Source organism: Bos indicus, chromosome 9 (assembly GCF_029378745.1).
Source record: "Bos indicus isolate NIAB-ARS_2022 breed Sahiwal x Tharparkar chromosome 9, NIAB-ARS_B.indTharparkar_mat_pri_1.0, whole genome shotgun sequence".
Taxonomy (NCBI): domain Eukaryota; kingdom Metazoa; phylum Chordata; class Mammalia; order Artiodactyla; family Bovidae; genus Bos; species Bos indicus.
Window position 1 is genome coordinate 78,425,415 of NC_091768.1, and position 9,661 is coordinate 78,435,075.

General features: G+C 39.3%; 2 pseudogenes; one reads left to right on the forward strand and one right to left on the reverse strand.

Annotated features, from left to right (window-relative positions):
- The first annotated feature begins 607 nt into the window (after window positions 1-607).
- Window positions 608-1,002, forward strand: LOC109563562 (dnaJ homolog subfamily A member 2 pseudogene; annotated as a pseudogene).
- Window positions 1,003-1,467: 465 nt separating this feature from the next.
- LOC109563563 (tigger transposable element-derived protein 1-like) lies at window positions 1,468-5,715 on the reverse strand (annotated as a pseudogene).
- Between the last annotated feature and the right edge of the window lie 3,946 nt (window positions 5,716-9,661).

Genomic DNA, 9,661 nt, shown 5'->3' on the forward strand with positions numbered 1-9,661 from the left:
TGAAAGTATCATGTATTGACAAAAGTATCAACAATAAAAAATAAAGTAACTAGGAATAAATCTAACCAAAAATGTACAATCCTATATGCAGAAAAGCATAAACTCTCATTGGAAGTTTCTAAAGGGGGCCTAAATAGCTGGAGTGATATACTGTTTATGGATGGGAAGATTCAAATCACAAAGATGTCTCTTCTCCCCACCCTGAATTGTAGATTCCATGTAGTTCTGACCAAAACTCTAACAGGTATAAACAATAAACTTGACACATTAGTTCAAAAATTTATGAAACAATGGCTAAGAATAGCCTCAAAACTTCAAAAGAAATTTCTAAAGAAGTAAACTATTCAGGGCAATTGCCCTCACAAACACTATGCCTTATTATAAATCTATAGCAATGAAGACGAGGCAAGAACAACCCAAAATAGAATGCCCAAAATAAGCCCATGTATTTATAGAGACTTACTGGATATCAGAGATGGCATTGCAGCTCAGGTGGAACAAGATAAGACTTTCAACATGTAGAGCTAGGACAACTGGCTACCCATATGAGAAAGAAGTCAGATCCCTGCCTTATACCATATATAAAACACCTGTTTCTTAGACTGTCTCCGCCTGCGCTGCCGCCACCTCTGCCGCTGCTTAGGGCCCGGTTCCGCTCCTCCTCCTTCTCCGCCTTCTTTCCTGAGCGCTGCCCGGCCGGCCGCCATGGCGAACGTGGCCGACACGAAACTGTACGACATCCTGGGCGTCCCGCCTGGAGCCAGCGAGAACGAGCTGAAGAAGGCATACAGAAAGTTAGCCAAAGAATACCATCCTGATAAGAATCCAAATGCTGGTGACAAATTCAAAGAAATAAGCTTTGCATATGAAGTACTATCAAATCCTGAGAAGCGCGAACTATATGACAGATATGGAGAACAAGGTCTTCGGGAGGGTAGCGGTGGAGGTGGTGGCATGAAAAAAAAAGAAAAAAAAAAAAAAACAACACCTGTTTCTTATTAAAGAATGAGCTGTGGAAGCCAAAGTTTTACAAAATTAAGAGCAAAAAAGAAGCTGTGTTTATACTCTGAGGGAATACATTCTTAAAATTAAGGACTTCTGTTCTCAAAAGATCATGAAAAATAAAGTCAAAAATTGGCAGATGATATGGGTAACATATAAACAATAGAAGATCTGATTCAGGAACCACAAGGAGCCACCACTGCTCAACAAAAAGACAAACATCCCAATAGGAGAGTGGGCAACAAACTTAAATAGACATTTTGCAGAAAACACATAAGGTACATTAAAAAAAAAAGAAACAAAACGGAAAAGATACTAAGCCATAATGTCTAGTAGAAGAATGTAAATTAAAACCACAACTTAATTTTAACAGATCTTCATTTAGATTGGCAAATATTAAGAAGTATGATAATACCAAGTTGTTGAGGATGTGGTGTGAATATAAACTGAACAACCATTTTGACATTATCTCATAAATCTGAACATTTGCATATCCTGATTCAGCAATTCCACATTCATGTACATATCCTCAGATTTCAACTCATTACACCAGGAAGTATGCAAAAATATATTCACTGTAGCAATTTCCATAATACCAAAAAGGAAAAACTGTCTAAATGTCCTTCTATAAGATAACGGATAAACAAATCCTGTCATATTCACCAAATGAGCTATTACAGAGAAGTCACAATAAACTGTACCCCTGTAAAATAATGCAAATGAAATTTGGATACATAGTGATGAATGAAAAAGGCATTCACAAATTAAAAACATACGATGCACTTTTATGAACATCCAAAGCAAGCATGACTAAATAATATCTTTGTGCATATATATATGCACATGCAGGAGAACATCATGCAACAGGAAAAAGACAAATGTGAAGTTGAGGATGGTAGATGCCTTTGGTGGGGAATCAAGGGGGTGAGATGTTATGGTAAGGAGCACATAGGTAGCTGTAACAGTATTGGTCATGTTCAACATTTTTGGTCTGTGGATAGGTTCATTTTAGGATTGCATCATCTTTGGTATGTACATAATTTGCATAGTTTTTAAATGGGGGGAGAAAAGAACAAAGGGGGAGAGAAATCCGACTAAAGACCATGACAATATTTCTAACTTGGAAATATTAAGTGTTTGGTTCCAGACCATTGCAGTAAAAGTGGATATTGCCAAGTCTCACAAATTTTGGGCTTCCCAATGCATACAAACATTATTTTTGCATTATACTGTAGTCCATTAAGTATGCAATAGCATTGTGTCTAAACAAAGTGTACATACCTTGACTTAAAAATGTTTTACTGTTAAGAAATGTCTACCATCATCGGAGCCTTCAGTGAGTTGTAATCTTTTTGCTGGAGGAGAGTCTGGGATGGATATTGATGACTGCTGCTGATGAGGTTGGTGGTTGCTAAAGGCTGGAGTTAGTGTGGCAATTTCTTTTTTTTAAGTTTTTTTTTTTTATTTTTAAACTTTACAAATTGTATTAATTTTGCCAAATATCAAAATGAATCCACCACAGGTATACATGTGTTCCCCATCCTGAACCCTCCTCCCTCCTCCCTCCCCATACCATCCCTCTGGGTCGTCCCAGTGCACCAGCCCCAAGCATCCAGTATCGTGCATTGAACCTGGACTAGCAACTCGTTTCATACATGATATTATACATGTTTCAATGCCATTCTCCCAAATCTTCCCACCCTCTCCCTCTGCAACAGAGTCCATAAGACTGTTCTATACATCAGTGTCTCTTTTGCTGTCTCATACACAGGGTTATTGTTACCGTCTTTCTAAATTCCATATATATGCGTTAGTATACTGTATTGGTGTTTTTCTTTCTGGCTTACTTCACTCTGTATAATAGGCTCCAGTTTCATCCACCTCATTAGAACTGATTCAAATGTATTCTTTTTAATGGCTGAGTAATACTCCATTGTGTATATGTACCACTGCTTTCTTATCCATTCATCTGCTGATGGACATCTAGGTTGCTTCCATGTCCTGGCTATTATAAACAGTGCTGCGATGAACATCGGGGTACACGTGTCTCTTTCCCTTCTGGTTTCCTCAGTGTGTATGCCTCTCTTTCCCTTCTGGTTTCCTCAGTGTGTATGCCCAGCAGTGGGATTGCTGGATCATAAGGCAGTTCTATTTCCAGTTTAAAGCAAAAATAAACAAATGGGACCTAATTAAACTTAAAAGCTTCTGCACATCAAAGGAAACTATTAGCAAGGTGAAAAGGCAGCCTTCAGAATGGGAGAAAACAATAGCAAATGAAGCAACTGACAAACAACTAATCTCAAAAATATACAAGCAACTCCTACAGCTCAACTCCAGAAAAATAAATGGCAATTTCTTAAGATGAGACAGCAATGAAGTTTGCCATATCAATTGACTCTTCCTTTCATGAACAATTTCTCTGTAGAATGCAATGTTGTTTGACAGCTTTTTACCTGCAGTAGAACTTCTTTCAAAACTTCTTTTAAAATCAATCCTCTCAAATCCTGCTGCTGCTTTATGAATTAAGCTTATGTAATATTCCAAGTCCTTTGCGGTCATTTCTACAAACTTCATAGCACCTTCACCAGTAGATTCTGTCTCAAGAAACCATGTTCTTTGCTCATCCGTAAGAAGCAACTACTTATCTGTTTAATTTTTATCATGTGATTGCAGCAATTCAGTCACATCTTCAGGCTCCACTTCTAATTCTAGTTCTCTTGCTATTTCCACCACATCTGCAGTTACTTTCTCCAAGTCATCTATGAGGGTTGGAATCAACTTTTTCCAAACTCCTGTTCATGTTGCTTTGGACCTCTTCTCATGAATCATGGTTGTTCTTAATGGCATCTAAAATGGTGAATCCTTTTCAGAGGTTTTCAGTAAACTTTACCCAAATACATCTGAGGAATCACTATTTATGGCAGCTATAGCCTTTTGAAATGCATTTCTTAATAATATGACTTGAGAGTTGAAATTCTCCATGATCCATGGGCTACAGAATGAACACTGTGTTAGAAGGCATGAAAACAACATTAATCTCATTGTAAATCTCCATTAGAGCTCTTGGCTGACCAGGTGAATTGTCAATAAGCAGTAATATTTTGAAAGGAATCTTTCTTCTGAGTGGTAGGTCTCACCAGTGGGCCTAAAATTTTCAGTAAACCATGTTGTAAACAGATGTGCTGTCATCCAGATTTTGTGGTTCCATTTACAGAGCACAGGCAGAGTAGATTTTGCATAGTTCTTAAGAGCTCCGCTATTTCAAAATGATAAATGATCATTGGCTTAAACTTCAAGTCACCAGCTGTATTTGTCGCTAACAATAGATAAGCCTGTCATTTGAAGCTTTGAAGCCAAGCCTTAGCTTCTCCTCTCTAGCTATGAAAGTCCTAGATGGCATCTTTTTCCAATATAAGGCTGTTTCATCAACACTGAAAATCTGTTGTGTTGTGTAGCCACTTACCTTAATCATCCTAAGCAGATCTGGGTAACTTGCTTTGGGTTCTGCATTAGCATTTGCTGCTTCAACTTCCACTTTTACATTATGGAGATGGCTTCTTTCCTTAAATCTCATAAACCAATCTCTGTTAGCATCAAACTTTTCTTCTGCAGCTTCTGTACCTCTCTCAGCCTTCACAGAGAGTTAAAGAGAGTCAGAGCCTTGCTATGGATTAGGTTTTGGCTTAAGGAAATGTTGTGGTTGGTTTGATCTTCTACCCAGACCACCAAAACTTTCTCCATATCAGCAGTAAGGCTACTTTGCTTCCTCATGTTCACTGGAGTAGAACTTTTAATTTCCTGTAAGAAATTCTCCTTTCATTCACAACTTGGCTAACTGTTTGGTACCAGAGGCCTAGCTTTGGGCCTATCTCAGCTTTTGACATGCCTTCCTCACTCAGTTCAGTTCAGTTCAGTCACTCAGTCATGTCCAACTTTTTGCGACCCCATAAACCACAGCACACCAGGCCTCCCTGTCCATCACCAACTCCTGGAGTCCACCCAATTCTATGTCCATTGAGTCGGTGATGCCATCCAACCATCTCATCCTCTGTCGTCCTCTTCTCCTACCCTCAATCTTTCCCAGCATCAGTTTTTTCAAATGAGTCAGCTCTCTGCATTAGGTGGCCAAAGTACTGGAGTTTCAGCTTCAACATCAGTCCTTCCAATGAACACCCAGGACTGATTTCCTTTAGGATGGACTGGTTGGATCTCCTTGCAGTCCAAGGGACTCTCAAGAGTTCCTTGTCCCACAGTTCAAAAGCATCAATTCTTCTGCACTCAGCTTTCTTTATAGTCCAACTCTCACATTCATACATTACCACTGAAAAAACCATAGCCTTGACTAGACAGACCTTTGTTGACAGAGTAATGTCTCTGCTTTTTAATATGCTATCTAGGTTGATCAAAACTTTCCTTCCAAGGAAAGTTTTTAATTTCATGGCTGCCATCACCATCTGCAGTGATTTTGGAGCCCAGAAAAATAAAGTCAGCCACTGTTTCCACTGTTTCCCCATCTATTTCCCATGAAGTGATGGGACCAGATGCCATGATCTTAGTTTTCTGAATATTGAGCTTTAAGCCAACTTTTTCACCCTCCTCTTTCCCTTTCATCAAGAGGCTCTGTAGTTCTTCACTTTGCTTAATCATTTCTAGCTTTTGGTTTAAAGCAAGAAATGTGTGACTCTTCCTTTCACTTGAACACTTAAAGGCCATTTTAAAGCTATTAATTGGCCTAATAGTTGTGTCTTAGGGGATAGGAAGGCCAGAGGAGAGGTGCAGAGACAGGAAACACACATTGGTGGAGCAGTCAGAACACACACAACATTTATCAGTTAAGTTCCCTGTCTTACCTGGGAGTGTCTGTTGGCACCCAAAACAATTACAAGTGCAACATCAAAGACCATGAATCACAGGTTATTGTAAAAAACAATAACAAAAATTGGAATACTGCGAGAATTATCAAAATGTGACATTCAGACATGAAGTGAGCAAATGCTGTTGCCAAAATGTTGCTGATAGACTTGCTCCATGCAGGCTTGCCACAAGCCTTCAATTTGTTAAAAAAACAAAAACAAAAAACAGTATCTGCAACGTATAGTAAAGTGCAGCAAAAGTATGCCAGTACTATTACTGAGTTGTCTGCCTTCCTTGTATTGTCTCAGTCTTTGTTTCCTGCACCTGGGGGCTCTGCTGTTGGGACAGGGGCTTCTGTCCAAATCTCCCCAGAGTAAGGGAGCTCTTCAGAAATCATAAGAAGAAAGACCTTAAAGGCCACCTCAAATGACGGCTCCCACTCCTCCCGGGTGGGTCAGCTCATATCCATGAGGCTCCAGGTCTCTGTGCACAGTACACCAGGTCTCCCCAGGCAGATACCAAGGTGAGGCAGCACACACAGGGCAGTGAAGGTCCAGCCGGACAAGACCCCAGAACACGCATTCCAGGGTGAGGCGGGGACCTGGTGACCACCATTCTCCAGCCCTGGGCTGCACAGGGCCTGCTGGGACCTACATTATGTTTTCTATTTAAGGGCTCCTGTGATGTTTCTCCTTGAAAAGTAGAATTTGAAATAACTTTGACTCTTATGAATGTACATTCTTTTTTAATTTAAAACTTTTGAAACAGTTTTCTGTTTTTGTCTTTTTGAACCATCTTCTTCAGCAAACTATATTTTGTAGCATACATAGTCCAATAACTAATATATTATAGTATTTGTTATGATGCTGAGACATTTTTACATACCTTTACAAGCCAAATCCTTTGTACTTGCTGGGGTTTTGTTTCTACTTATTTTTTAATCATCTAAAACTGCCGGGGTCCAGCCCTGGTGGATCCAAGGAAATTCCAAGGAGAGACGGCGTCGGTGAGTACACTGGCTTTAATTAAATATTAATTAGAGATATAAAGAGAAATAGAATGAGGATAGCTCAGCAGGAAAATTCAGTGGAGAAAAGAGGCAGAGTAGCTTGGTTTATGCAGAAAACCAATAAAACTTCAAGCCAAGAAGTTTGCACCACTTACGTAGGCTGTAGGCATCTTCCCATTCTCCCAAAGGAGAGGAGACACTGAGGCCTCCCCAGTCGGATCTTAGAAGCCCAGGCAAAATTAGTAAGCTTGGCAGGCCTCCGCGCTCCAGATGGAAACTCAGCCAGAGGTTGAGAGAAAGAATGACATGAGGAGACCAGTCTTTCGAGGAATTGATCCCATTCTTTATTTTCCAGGGTCTGTTTTTATACACTGAGATGTTATACAAAAGTCACGCGGGGTCAGCAGTGCTGACTTTTATTAAAGTCAGGTGCTTTATACAAATGTATATGAAGGTCTTAGGGGTGTTACATCATCTTCTGGCCAGGGGGCCTGTTAACAATTCATGACCCTCTCCTTGTGACAGTGGTCAGTCAACCAGAACACTTATTCCTCCAGGGGTGATTATTCTTAAAACAGATGCCACCTTCCGAAGGTACCAGATAAAGTTACATTCCTATAGGGTGAGGGTGTAGTGAGTTTTAATTAAGGAAAGAATTTGCTTAGCCTAAGGTCTAACGTGATTAAAATCAAAGGTTAATACTTATTTCTTCTATATATTCATTAATCTGTATAAGGGCAGGGGATGTGGAGACTTAGCAGCAAACACTGGATCAACAAATGAAAAACCCTTCACCAATACAATTTCTAATCAGCCCACTATAGTACACTAAAAATTTCCTAACTTCTTAAAAGAATCTGTTTCTAGAAAGTTTAGAGCATCTCATGCCTCTCACGGTTGGGAGAGGCTGTGAACAATCACATGTGGCCGGACAAGCCTGTCGGGCAGGCTAGAGAACCTTCAGAGGAGTTTGTAGGTTGAAACACTTCTGTCAAGCCCAGGAATTATCATTAACTTGAGCTCTAAGTTAACTCTTTTTCAGAGAGAGGTGGTGGGGGACAGCCCCCCATAAAGTCAGAGGTGTAGGTGAGAGCACAAAGTAGTAAAGTAGGCAGACTCTGGTTTTGGGGGTAGATGCTCGAGAATTTCCAGGGGGACTCCTGAGGCTCCATCCCGCCTTTGTGTATGTCGAGCCTTCTTCCTCATGACCTTTGCCATGGGCGGAGTTCCTCATGCTGGCTCCCAGCATAAAACTACTTCCTATGTTGCAATTTTCAATTTATTTCCAATTTTTTATTGTCCTACTGTTGAGGTAAAATTCCTGTTCTATCCATTTTAAATGAGAAGAAATAGATTTGAAGCGCTACTCACATTTTATACTTTCTTGAGTTGTGGAAATATTGTATGTTTCTCTTTATTCAATAAATCCTTTATCCTGATTTCATACACAAGTTCTACATCTTACAGTTTAGTAAAGAAAATTAATGGCTCAAAACCTCAAGTTCCTCATCTAGTAAATGACATTAATTATCTATAGAGTTTCTGTAAGTCTTAAATCAGATAATACATACTCAGTACTTAAGAAATGTCACAGTGAGCTTACTTAATGTCAAAAAGAACACTTACTCCTTTTATTCCAGACTCTAAGGATGCTTTACAGACAAGAAGTATGCCTTCTCTCCGTTTACTTTAAAAAAGTTTGGAAATAATTTTGGGACATCCTGCATAGGTTTGGTAATACTAAGAAAGATCAGGCATTCTCTGCTCTCAGGGAAATCTCAAACTACAAAAAAAAAAAAAAAAGAGAATATACATTCTAACAAATAATAATTCCATATGATGTGTACTTGATTAAAATATGTAGCACAAAGAGGAGTAGAGGAGAATAAGAGGTTCATCACTCTTGGGGGAGAGGGAAATTGGGAATAATATAAGCCACTTAGGATGAGCAAATTGAGAAGAATGAACATAGGTTTCCCAGCTCTCAAGAGGTGGAGAGGGGTAGAAAATTCCAGGTAAAGAAGCATCATGTGGAAAGTATATATATAAAACCATAGAGCATAAAGATTTTCATATGATATAGAGTATTATAATATTACAATAAAACTGTAGGACTAGAAAGTAACTCAGCTGGTAAAGAATCCACCTGTAATTCAGGAGACCCCAGTTCAATTCCTGTATTGAGAAGATGCCCTGGAGAAGGGATAGGCTACCCACTCTAGTATTCCTGGGCTTCCCTGGTGGCTCAACTGGTAAAGAATCTGCCTGCAATGTGGAAGACCTGGGTTTTATCCCTGGGTTGGGAAGATCCCCTGGAGGACGCATGGCAACCCACTCCAGTATTCTTGCCTGGAGAATCCCCAAGGACAGAGAAGCCTAGCAGACTACATTTCATGTGGTCACAAAGAGTCAGACACAACTGAGAGTCTCAGCACAGCACAGCATAGATAAATATATGTAATCAAATACTTTTAGGATAGACGTGTCCAGATATGTGTATTTTTTATTTTATCAAAAATTTAGGTTGTATAGATTTCAAATATTAATAAAGCCATTTCATTTCTTTGCCATGCATTTTTATTTATGTAAGCCTTTTTGTGAAATTGAAAGTGGCATAAAGATATACACACTGACAGTAAAAAATATAAAACTGTACAGAAGAGTATAAAGTATAAAATTAAGGTCACCTTTCACCATTGTAGCTCCACTCCAAAATATTAATCTGTTAGGAATTTTTCATGCAGCCTCCTAGAGCTATTCAATGAATATGAATGTTTGTATTAGAATTCACCCACT